The following is a 13,479-nucleotide window of genomic DNA, read 5'->3' as shown; positions in this document are numbered from 1 at the left end:
AGCGAATCAGAAGTTGTTGCTACCTTTTATGGACTTCTCTCACCTTTCAAGATACCCGCTTTCCCTTGAATAGATGGCAACACAGGGCTTCTCAACATTTGATTTATTTGGAGGTTGTGGACATTTCTACATTATTAACAAGAGACTATATTCAATGTTGAGAGAGTGTTTGGAGGCTACGGTCTGTTGAAATGGTTATATGTTGTTTCCTGTATTGATTCAGTATGATGGATTCTTGAATTGTATATATGTATATATTTGAATTTTGTAATTCACTGAGCACTTCTTATAAAACTGACTGTGAAATTGTTGATTGTTTATTAGGCATTATTAGATATTATTAAGATCATTTCCCCAAGTATGTTTTTTTGTATCTTCTTTAGCTCTTCCTGGGGAAGCCTCTTGGTTGTTTTTGAGTTAATTGACTTTTAAGCATTCTCTTTATTGTGTGTGCTGCCTGAAGAACAATTTGCTGAAAGGGGGAGGGTCCTAAATAAATACATACAAAGATTAAAAAGATAGAAAAATAACATCAACTGAAATGGTGCTTCCACACAAGCAAAACGGGAAAGAGAGGAAGGCCTTGTTGACTCTTTTAGTGTGACAGTTTCATCAACAAGCAGATAAGTAACACTGCAAGCAACAAAGAGGGATGAGATGGCCATTTCAGCAAATAGATGTTATTGCACAAGATTGCTTTCTCGTGCAAAAATAGGAATGCTGAGAAATTCATAGAATCATAGCGTTGGAAGGGACCTCCAGGGTCATCTAGTCCAACCCCCGGAACAGTGAAGGAAATTCACAACTACCTCCCCCCCACACACCCCAGTGGGAACCCCCCCCCCCCCGCTCCATGCTCAGAAGATGGCAAAACACCATCAGGATCCCTAGCTGAACTGACCCTGGGAAAATTGCTTCCTGACCCCAAAGCAGCCATCGGCATTACCCTGGGCATGTAAGAAGGGGCCATGAGAATGAAACACTGAACATCTGAGGGGAACTATGCCTCACATCAGGCTGTGCATAAATGCACATATCAAATAACATTGATAACACAGACTGAAATGAACACTATTACTTTATTTTTTTTTTAAAAAACAGTTTTTATAATCACTAGCTGACTGATGCTTATTTTTATTTATATCCTGCTTTTCTCTCTCATGGAGCCCCAAAATGGCCTATTGCAGCATCCTGTCCTCCTCCTCCACTTTATCCTCACAACAACGACCATGTGAGGTAGGTAAGGCTGAGGGATTGTGATGGGATCGAGGTTACCTGGCATGCTTCCATGGCAGAACTGGGGTTTGAGCCAGGTTGTTCCAGGTACTAGTCCAATACTCTACCACTACACTGGGTCAGCTCATAATTTTCTCGTTATTTATTGAAACGTTTTCTGCAGTACAGCATGTAGTCTGTGGGGGAGAAATTAGAACTCTTATCAGGCTGTGTGAGAAAGCACATGCACGGAACCCTGCTGATTGCACTTGGTTGTATTGCGCTGTTGGAAGAGGTGAAAAGTAACCCACTGAAGAGGCTTGAACTTCTTGCAACACCTGAAGAGCTCGTGAAAAATTACAAGATTCAAGTCCAGTAGCAACTTAATGGCTAACAAGATTTCCTAGGGTATAAGCTTTTGAGAGCTAAGCTCCGTTTGTCAGATACCTTGACTCTTTAAGGGACTACTGGACTCGAATCTTGCTGGTCTATAGTAGACCAACATGGCTTCCCACCTGAAACAGATGAAAAATTGGCTCCCTGCTCATAACTAGTAAACAAAATGTGAGCCAAAGCAGCAAAATTGGAATGACATAAAGAAGCATGCTTCTTTATGGTATTCCAATTTTGTTTTCCATGCTCTTCTTCTTAAACTCCTGTTGAAGTTGCTTTGTAGCTGAGGACAGGAACTTAATAAGGTACCCGGGGAAGAGGTCCATTACATTTCCCCTCGTCTTTCAAGATCATTGGCTCCATGAACCCATCGTTGCAAAATAAACATTTGGAAAAGTTTGGAGAGCAACTTTTGATGACAACAGTTTTTGTTTGTCAAATGGAAATTTTCCTGTTTAAAATGATACTCCTGTTACTGCTTTTTTTTTTTGGTTCAGTATTTATTTGTTAAAATATGATAGCCCCTTTTTGATATGAATGCTTCCCAAACAACTTGCATCATTTACAAAATACATTATAAATCGATCTAATCAAATCATATCAAAACAACAGTCGGGCTTCTTCAAAATATGCAATGAAGCGTCAGCTGCCTCGCGAGATCATCATCGATTTTTCATCTAAAAGGATCCGAGACACTATCCTATACAACTCATACAATGCGGATCTGGACTTTTTGGGCAATAAAGTCAAGATACTGAAAGACGTCCCATTTTTAGTTCGGAAAAGAAGATTTAAGTATAAAAAGCTCGCAGCTCTTCTGAGGGAATGTGGAATAAAGTACAAATGGCTATTTCCGGAAGGTATCTGGTTCAGTTACAAAGATCAAGCTTGCAAGATAATATCAGAAGATCAACTAAGGGATTTTGAGGACAAAAATCTGGAATTTCAGCGAGACACCAAGCAAGAAGAAAAGGCGAAGTCTGAGGGGTGGGGGGGAGGAAACGAGCACTGCAGCTGCAGTTGCTCAGAGAGAATTGCGTCCGGGACCCAGGAGGGGGAGGAAGACTTAATTTGAATTGTAATTTGTATTTTGCACAGTCAACCACTCCATCAATATTATACAAAGCTTTAATTTTTTTAAATAATGGCAGTATGAAGGGAAAGCATTCTGTGTAGTGTAGTGTTGTTATATATTGTTGGGTTTTTTTTCTTTCCTTCCCTTGCTCCCCTTCCTTTCCTCTGTATTGTTAGTTAATGTAGTTAATAAAAAGAATAAAAAATCTTAAAAAAAACAACAACAGTATAACTGACTCACAATTTCATTCATTCATTCATTCATTCATTCATTCATTCATTCATTCATTCATTCATTCATTCATTCATTCATTCATTCATTCATTCATTCATAGTCCACCTTTCTCACTGAGACTCAAGGCGGATTACATAGTGTGAGATTAGTACAATCAGTAGCAAGGACAAGGGTAGGCATTTCCTCCAGTGTCAAGGATATTTCCATAAACAATGTCATAGGGTAGATGAATACAAGTTTACAGAGACATAGCATTACCAAGGATCCAATACAGGGTTGAAGGATTGTTGAAACAGAACATAATCCATTCTAGGATTGACATTAGACAACATGAAGCACAAGCAGTATATAGGAGTACATATTCAAAGGAACAGATAATATGTAAAGCGACATAATGGTGAAGTCTATGGTTCCCAACACATTGGTGAAACATCTGAGACCCCCTCCCTACAATACTACCCTCCTATCTGAGTAAAAAAGCCTTTTTAAATAATTCGGTTTTGCATTGTTTGCGGAAAGCCAGGAGCGTGGGGGCTCTCCTGACCTCCTCAGGCAGGCCATTCCACAGGGTAGGGGCCACCACAGAAAAAGCCCCTATATGGGCTGCTGTTGATTTCGTCCATGTGCAGGTTGGCAGCTGCAAGAGACCCTGTTCAGATGAATGAAGCTGCCATGGAGAGGCACAGGGAGGGAGGCGTTCCTGTAGGTATGCTGGGCCAAGGCCGTGAAGAGCTTTGTATGTAATAGTACATTCAGTTACTTATATTGGTGTGATGCTATGCTATCACGGGACATTTGCAGTCTGCTTCAGATATCTTTATTATCCTGCCATGTTTTCAAATGCCACCCCCCCCCATCTCGACAGAAGTTACTCTATTGACCTTCCAAAGTAAGGTTCCATTCATGTCTGCAGATTGCTGATTGCTTGTGATTGTATGCAAATACTCATTTGCTTTGATGTAGTTGCATAAGAATTCAGATTGGAGAAGATCACTTGCTCAGCGTTCCAAATTAGTTATTTGCTTTGGTGCTCAACTACAGATTAGTTGTGCGCACAGAAGTGATAATGTCCTTGACTTCAGCAAAAAATTTGTCCATATCTTTCTGGGAACTGGAAAGAACAGGAGGGCTAATTCTCATCATGATAAATACAGGGCAAGATTACCTTGCAAGGCGCAAGGAGAAGTGATTGAATGCCGAGTCATGATTTCATCAGAAATGGGCTTTTTTTGGAAGTGGATAGCATTTTAGAGATTTTTTTGGGAAGAGGATAGCACTTTAGAGAGACTCTTTCCTGTCCGGCATTCTCAAGAAAAAAACTTACACAAAGCTGGAAAGATAGGGCCAGTCCGGTCCCTCCCTGCATCACATGAGTGAAGTCAGCCTGGAGACCTCCTTCATTGCAACTCATCCCTGTCCCTTGCTTGAAGTTGGGGAGGCTGGGGCAGGGGTGGCCCCAGGATGGCCTTGGCCTCTCTATCCTGTTTGTTGGTTTCTCAGGGCAACTTGTTGGCTGCTGTTTGAAACAGGCTGCTGGAACAGGTGGACCAGAGGTCTGATCTGGCAGGGCTTTTATGTTTTATTGGTGGTGGAAAGTTCTGTCATGTCATAGCATGTCAGTCCTGCTCTGGTTCAAGTGTAGTGCACTAACCACTGCACCAGACGAATCATTCCAGAGGAATTGTCAGGTAAGTCTTTTGCAGCAAAAATTTACAGGAGTTCAGTGACACAATAAAAACTAGGAAGTGTTTATTCTGCGTTTATGGACTAGAACCCACTTTGTAGAATACATTTGGTGAGGCCTCCTTAGGCAGTTCTCAAATATAAATGTTAAACAGCAGGGTCAAAGGGCCATGAAATGAAGGAAATGCAGGATATGTAATTATAAAAAATCAAATGTCATTTAAAAAATACAAAGACTACAACAAAATGACTATATTGGGCACAAAAATAGGCATGAGTATGACTCCTTTTCCTCAGGGAATTCAGATACTCCATTCCTCATATTTTACAGATTAATCCTTCAGTGTGTGCACTAATGTGAGAGGAATATCAGAGTGAAACTACATGAGATGTCTGACACGTGCCGGGTTCCTGCAAGTTTACCTGGGAAGTGTAGTTGGGTCCCGTTCCCGAGTTCCTGGAGGAAAACCTGGGCACAGTGGATTTTTGCAAGAGACACTTTTGCAAAAATTCGCTCCACTCGGGTTTTCCTTCAGGAGCTCGGGGGCAGGGCCTGACTGCACTTCCCAGGTAAACTTGCGGGAACCTGACACGTGTCTGGCATCTTGTGTAGTTTAGCTCTTAGTTAGAGCCAAACTACATGTCTAGGTTTTAAAAGAGTTGGACCTGGTTCCCAGGACCCAATTAGGGTTCTCTGCAGCCATACAGCAGCTGATTTTAAAAAATAAAAGAGAGCCCAAATGGGCTTGGAATATCACTGCGAGGGGAGGAAGGGCTGCTGCAGTTCCCCCAAGCCATTTCCCTGTTTGGAAACAGTGGTGATGGGAGGAAGTTATTCCTGCTTTTGCTGCTCCATGGAAATCACTCCCCTCAGTACTGTTCCCAAGTTGGAAAATTAATTGGGAGGACGGCAGAAGCCCTTCCTTCCCCCACAGTGGCATTCCAAGCCAGTTTGGGCTCTCCTTTATTTTTTAGAAGGCGTTCCCTGCAGCTGCTGTGCTACTGTGGGGAAACCTGAGTTGGCAGGCACACATCACTTTGTTTTCACCATTGATTTCCTCATCTCTGTTCTTCCATGCATTTTGTAACTGCTTTGTGAGAACCAATGTGGTGTAGTATTTAACATGTTGGGCAAATCTCTGGGCAACTTGCATTCCAGTCCCCTCTCTGTAATAGACCTTGCTGGATGACCTTGGATCAGTCACAAGGGCTGTTTCTACACTACTCACCTTCTTCCGGAACAGGGCACAACGTCACAAAAAAACCCCACGGAAGATAGCGTCTTCTCGCGTGAGTTTTGCGCGATGTCACACAAAACTCGCGTGAGAAGACGCAATCTTCCGCATTTTTTTTGTGACGTTGCGCCCCATTCCGGAAGAAGGTGAGTAGTGTGGAAACGGCCAATCTCTCAGCCTAGCCTACCTCACAGGGGTGCTAGAAGGATAAAATGGAGAAGAGCAATGTATACCGCCCAGAACTCCTTGAAGAAAGGACAGATAATTTTTTTTGCATGCAATGCGCAGAAACCAAATGGCAACCTGAATGAACCCATTACCACTAAAATCACAACTGACTGTGCAAACGGAGTCCAACAACAGGTCCTTTGTTGGCAGTGGTATAAAATTCTGATTAGCAAAAGCTGATTTGCACAAGCAAGTTACCGCTTGATGTTTCCAGTTGTTAAATGCAAAATATGCAGGCGTGAACCAGCCTCTTGGAACTTACTGTGCTGGGAAATACATGTCGAGGGAGCATTTGAATGACAGCTGTTACTTACTGAACATTGCAACCTCTGATGCCACAATGGCCTAGCAAGCTAATCAAGAGCATCATGCTGACATAGCACAATGAGTTAGCTTTGCTGGGCTCACAAGAGCTTTCCACTGCCAGGTGCAACTCAGCATCCACATATAAATCTGTTGCCTAGCATAGAGCTGGGTTGGGAAAGGGCATGTCATGCAGAAAGGATGGGGAAACTGTGTCCAAGTCACCTAGCTGAATAAGCTTTTTGTAATGGGATTGAAACTCATCAGCAGCACAGAGATGGTGAGCAGAGAATTCTGCCCTGTGGAGGTTAGCACCAGACACTTGGTGTGTTGTTGAAACAATGAAATCCTAAGCAGAGTTTCTCCAGTCTATGCCCATGGATTTCAATGGGCTTAGACCCGAATAACTCTGCTTAGGATTTCCCTGCAAGTGGATGCATCTATAGGATCAGTGTACCAGCTCCCTTGGATCTGCCAGAACCAGATGCAGTGTGGGAAGACTGACTAATTTAAATTAGAAGCTCATTTAGCACTGAGCACACTTAGAAAATGTATTGTCAGCTTGAGGGCCATAGTTAGTTGCTTGTTATGACTGCCATGAGTATCCTAAAGTGCATGTAACTGCCATGAGTACCCTGAAGTCCAAACTGTGCAGAAAAAGTTGGGTTCACATATGGTGGTGGTGGTGGTGCATTGAAAGTGAGCTCTTCGTAAGCAGAGTCAGAGGGTTGGATTCTATGGCTGCGTAAGCGGAAGGTACTCATGGTGGCGGATGTGAGTTCATTTGTAGTAGTTTTAATTTGAGTATGTAATATCCTTCATTGATCAACCCAAATGTGGAGGGGCAATGGTTCAGTGGTAGAAAGTCACTAACATTAGTTCAAAGCATCAGGAGAAGTGATTGTGAAAGACCTCTGCCTAAGAGCCAGCCTAGACGTTCATTTTTTAAGAGTTGGATCTGGGTTTCTCATATGGGGCAGTAACAAGGGGGGGCATAACTAGAGATGGGCACAAATCGAATTATAACCCAAAAAACCGCACAAACCAGGCTGGTTCGTGGTTCGCGAACCAGCGGTTAGTGGAAGCTTGTTTCCATGAACTTCCACGAACTGGTCTACTGGTTCATTTGGGTCATATTAAAGGAGCAGTTTAAATGGCCATTTCCCCACCTCCCACCCAGTGAGAAAAATGGCCAAGGGCAGGAGAGGCAAGATGCCTTCCTCCCCCATGGTGGCTTTCAAGCCCAAATGGGCTCTGCTTTGTTTTTGAATAGCCATTCTCTGCAGGTGCTGTGTGGCTGTGGGAAGCCTGAATTTGCTTTGGGGAACCCAAACCCAGCTCTGAAAAACAGCAAGCGTCCAGTTTGGCCCTAAGAACCTGGAGACCTGCTGCCTATCAAAGTAGACAATACTGACTTTGATAGACCAAAGGGTCTGACTCAGTATGAGGCAGTTTTGTGTGTTCAAACAACATATAACAGTTTGCAAGCTTTCAGATTCTCCAAAACTCTTCATTGGGCTGGATGTTAAAATACAAACAAGTTTAAGAGATATATGAGGCTTGCTGCAGGAATGCCTCTTGCCTGCATCCTATATAGATTTCCAGGAAAGTTTGGATAGACAGAGTGAAGGTAGTATCACCTTTGGCCTTCAGGGATGAAGGAAAAATGGAAGAATCCAACTGAAATTCAAGAATCAATCATCAATTTAATCTAAGTTGTAGGAGACCTTGCTTAAAAAATCAGCAGACAATAAGCCTAGAATATGTCAACTGTTATTAAGGACTTTGGGCATTTGTAGAGTGTACTTCCTTCATACAGAGTAGCTACAGATGTAACCCTCCCCCCAAAACATTTGGGAGTGGGGAGAGGGTTTCCATGCAAGATGGTATGGCTTGAAGCCCACCCCCATGCTTACTCTTAAGCTCTCCAAATACCCCTGATGTGTTTGCAAATAGCTCCTTTGAGGCTGAAAGTTCTTCGCCAGCTGGGCTTGTTCACTGTATAGGGTGTTATCCTGAAATGAGTTCAAAGACACCAAGCGATAGTTTAATACAAGTAGCTGTCTGTAAGGCTTGAGATCTGATCATCAGATGGTCCTTGACATGTTTGGATAAAAAAATTCCTGAAATCTGCAACAACTGTGATGATCCAAGCATGGAAAGAATTAAGCCTGGAGAGGCTAAAGAAGGATCCCGGCTGCTCTCTTGGCTCTGTCTTCCCCAGTGCCGAGTCACCTCACTTGCCTTTTCTTGAAAATAAAGAACAATTTTGGCCATTAGTCAGATTTCTGTCCTGTCCTCTTCTTTCTCTCCCCCGTGTTGCTGGTACCGACTGGCAAACCCCATATTTCAAGGAAGCCGCTCCCAGAAGAAACCTACCCCCAGCAGTGCCCAGTTTGTGCTGAGTTGCACACTGGCTCATTATGGCTCTGAACCAAACTTTCATATTTGGAATTTTTTCCTATCAAGTGGAGGCTGCTGATCTGCAGGGAAGAACTCCTCGGCCTGTTGCAAGTGCGTGGGATGCCCTCCACTAATAGGGAGTAGAAAGCTGGATTAACTATGAAGAATGATGGGATCGTGTTTGGGCAAGACGATGGACATCCTGCGGGGAGGACAGTTCCAGAAGTGGGGGGAACTCTTTAGGTCAAGTTCCTTGGAATGCTCCTCCCACACCTCCAAAAATACATCCTAGGAATTCACATCCTGTTGGTTGCTGGCACAACAAATAGGAAAAGGCACATTTTTGGAGGTCTACTGCCTTGCCCGTCATGACACAGACAAAAAGCTGACCGAGAAGAGTATTTAGGCAAAAGGGGATGCTTGTGTTCTCCTATACATTTATAAACTATGAAGGAAGTAATTGTGTAAAATATAGATTGTTTAAACAGTATTAATGACAACTAGTGCTAGAGGCTAGTTTGTGGTCTAAGGGTGGACAAGCACATTGGTGTTAGAATCACTTTTTGATTGCAGTGCCAGGTGGTTCGCTGTCTTGGTCTGCAAGAGAAGAGCAAGATCGGAGTCAAGTTCAAGTAACATCTTAAAGACCCATAAGATTTCTAGGGTATAAGCTTTTGAGAGTCAAAGCTTCCTTGACCAGATGCCTGGCTTTAAAGGATTTCCTCTGCTCAACAACACCACAACAACATTGCCAGTCCTTGGACCTCCCTCAGAAATTCTCTATGCTACAATATTAATTACAGTAAATCCATATTTGTTCAGAAGAACTTGATCTGACTGGCCAGACACTTTGAAGTGATGCTGTCTTTCTGGATGGTGGAGCCTTTAATTCCTCAAAAGCAGGGCTTTTTTTCAGGGGGAACGCAGGGGAACGGAGTTCTGGAACCTCTTGAAAATGGTCACATGGCTGGTGGGCCCGCCCCCTGATCTCCAGACAGAGGGCAATCTCAACTCCCCTCTGTCTGGAGATCAGGGGGCGGGGCCACCAGCCATGTGACCATTTTCTCTGAGGGCAACCCACTGAGTTCCGCCACCGCTTTTCCCAGAAAAAAAGCCCTGCTCAAAAGGGTACGGTTTGGGTCAGTTTCTGTGGCACGCATGACACCTAAGTCAGCAGTGAATACCTTGGTTAAAAGCTACTCTTGGTATGTCTTCCTAAAACTAGGCCTCATTTCTGATCAGGCTGTTTGTGTGGGTCACCTTCTACCAGGACTCCACTAGAAATTATTGGTCGCCGTAGAGTTTCTCTGTATATGGAATCTTTTCTTTCTGGAAACAGGCATTTATCTTTTTACTGGATACTGCAGAAACAAGCAGGTTTTTTTAAATTAAAGAAAAAACAGTTGAGAAATCAGCTGTGGGCAAGCTGATCTGGGCTGAACCTGGACACAGTGAACATTCAGGACAAGAAATCACTTTCAAATATTGCTTTTTATATGTCACACTGATATTTAAGATGTCAGAGTTTAATCCTTGTACATATACAGGGTAAGTTCACAACAAGACAATCCTGAGTCCACCATTGCCATAAAATCAGGATTCACCAAGAGAGAGAAGAATGAATTTGCATTCTGCACTGCTTCCCACTCCATTATTGGCTTCTCATTGTCCCATGTGCAGCACTGCACCTCATTGAGAAATACGCTTGCCAGTCCAGTGCCGACACTTGGTGGGAGATTGCAAGAGGGCAGGGCCTTACCTGATGAGTGTCCATGACATCACTTCTGGCACAATCCGGAAGTGACATCATTGTGCTGGCATGATGTTCTAGGATTCACCAGAAACTCTAAGGTTTAATCATGGATGCCAAATCCTTCTCTTTCCCTCTGCTATTCTGTTGTGTGGTGGTGGGAAAGTGGAGGGGAACCAGGGTGGAAGGTCTTCCACTACATCAGGGCCGATTCCAGACGGCCGTCCCCATGCCGAAACGTCGCGAGTCAAAACGTGATATTTCGCGTTTTCCGCGCGACAACGTGCGACGTTTCGGCATGGGGAGGGCCGTCTGGAATCGGCCCAGGAGACCTAGCTGCCCTATTGTGCAAAAGCCTTTATGATCTCATCTAAATTGCTGGCAGTGGCAGAGCATTTTTGTTTCCTTAAGCACCTTTGGCAATGTTAAAAGTCCATTCTTGGTGATTCTCCCTTGTTTTTTATGGTGCCTCTAGGAACATGACAAATTCATTCAATTTATTTCTGCAAACATTTCCACCTTGCTGAACAGTGCTGTAGTGCATGCTCAGGATGGTTTCCTACAAAAGAAAATATGGACATTTTGCATATCTCCCTTTTTCTTAGCAAGTTTCCAAACTGTTGTTGGGAATCACGTGCATGTTTAGCATTAACTGTGCCCCATTCTCCTTTCATGACACCTGACTCAGTCATGAGTTATATTCATTCATCCATTTATTAATTCATTTATTAATTCATTTATGCCTACTTTCCTTCCCAGTGGGGGACCCAGTGATTTAGAACATCACTCTGCCTTTTTCCATTTTAACCTCACAACAACCCTGTGAGGAGGCTTACACCAAGAGAATAATAACTGCATTTATATACTGCTCTTCTAGGCAGATGAGCGCCCCACTCAGAGCAATGAGCAAAGTTAGTGTTATTATTATTCCCACAATATAGCTGGAGCAGAGAGCAGCGGCTTACCCAAGGCTACATGCTGAGCTCATGGTAATAGTGGGATTCGAACCAACAGAGTGCTGATTCTCAGCCCAACCACTTAATTACTATGCTACAGCAGCTCTCGGTAGCCCAAGGTCACCCAGTGAACTTCCATGGCAGATTGAGGATTGGAACTTGGGTCTCCCACATGCTAATCTAACACTAATTATTGTTTATCCTTGCAGCATTTTTTTATTTTAAGGGATATGTAAGTACACATTTATCCTTCACAAATAAATAATTTTAAAATGTTGTAACATGACTCAGGGATTGGCAGGGGAATGCATTAATAGCTCCAAGTTTCCCATTTAAAAGCATATTTATTTCCAGAGCAATAGATTTCCGCTCAAAAGGCTTAACTGAGTATGATCAATGGTGAGGATATGCTACGGAGGCCTTGTCTTTTTGAAAAGAGGTGCATAAATGCATCTGTATCTGTCCTCCATATTAAAAAAAAAATCAAAAATCTTCCTTACTATAGTCAGCACAAAAACTCCTCCGATTCATCAGTTCTTGATGTGAGTTTAGAATGTTTCAAAATATCTTCTGATAAGCTTTGCAATGACGTGCTGTTGGTTATGTATCCTTGTTGGTTTAATATGAATCATTAACAGTGAACTGTGTGTGACAATGGTGGGGCTGGCTGGAAACCAAATTTTATTCTAAACTGCACACAGTAGCCCAACATTGTAAGAACAACCATCGTTCAATTACAAGCCTCTCTCTGTGAAGTTTGGTTAGGGACTATTTACTACTTTTATCTATCTATTTTCCGTCTATCATTCTTCTAAAGAGCTCAGGATGGAAAAAACAATCCTGACCGGCTCCTTTTCATCCTCACAATGACTTTCAGAGGAGGGTTTGGCTGCAAGTGAGTGGCTTGCCCAATCAGGTTCATTCGTGGCTGAGTCTGGATTAGAACTCTGGGGAGTCCAACATTCTAACCACTAGTGTCTGTTGTTCTTTTATAAATGGGAAGCTGGAAAATTCACATGCCTACCCTTTGGAAGTCACATGCCTATGGATTAGCTGAGAAAGGAACTGAGTCATCAGCCAAAGAGGTACAGACAAAGAGGTATGAACAGGTTTGTGCATGGTTCTAGTGTAGGGTTGCCAGGTTCCCCTGCCCTCCCACTGGGAGGTGGGGACCTAGCACCTACCTGCTCTGTCAACAGTCGCCCATGCAAAGCGCATGCGGGCTCCTGGGCCCGAGTGATGATGGCGCTTCCAGGAAGTGACATTATCACATGGGCCATGGCCGCCCCTGGAAGTGCTCCCGTGCTCTGTGTGGGGGCTGAATTGGACCTGATTTGGCCTGAATCTGGAACGGGCCACTGTAGGCTGGATCTGGAATGGGCCACTGTGGAGCGTGGGAGCGCTCCCACGCTCCACAGCGGCCCATTCTAGGCTGATTCAGGCCTGATCTGAATCGGGACAGATCTGGCCCATGGGAGTGCGCTGCACAGCAGGAGAGCGCGCCCCCGGGAGGCCTGTGCCTCCCCTGCTGGCCGGGTATGTAGGGGCAGGAGGTGAAGGGTGGGAGCGGGGAATCCCTTGCCTCTGGAGGGGGACTGGCAACCCTATCGTAGTGTGATGTTGTACTTTTGGAATTCCTCCCCATTAAAAAGAAAAAAAACCCTTCCTGAACACAGAAAAACAATATAACAGGGAAAAGATCTAATATGATTCCCGACAGGCTAGTTGTATTTATGCAGGCTTCTTTTTTCATGGGAAGCATTCAAACAATTTTTATTTTTATTTATTTATGTTATATGACACATGAAGCTGCCTCATACCGATTCAGACCCTGGTGGGTCCATCAAGCTTCATATTGTCTACTCAGACTGTCAGAAGCTCTCCAGGGTCTCAGGTGGAGGTCTTTCATATTACCTACTGCCTAGAGTTTTTAAATGGAAGATTCCTGTGATTGGACCTGGGACCTTCAACATACCAAGCAGATGCTCTGCTCCTCAGCCACAA

This window comes from Eublepharis macularius, chromosome 5, assembly GCF_028583425.1.
Source record: "Eublepharis macularius isolate TG4126 chromosome 5, MPM_Emac_v1.0, whole genome shotgun sequence".
Classification (NCBI taxonomy): domain Eukaryota; kingdom Metazoa; phylum Chordata; class Lepidosauria; order Squamata; family Eublepharidae; genus Eublepharis; species Eublepharis macularius.
This window is presented reverse-complemented; position numbering follows the sequence as displayed.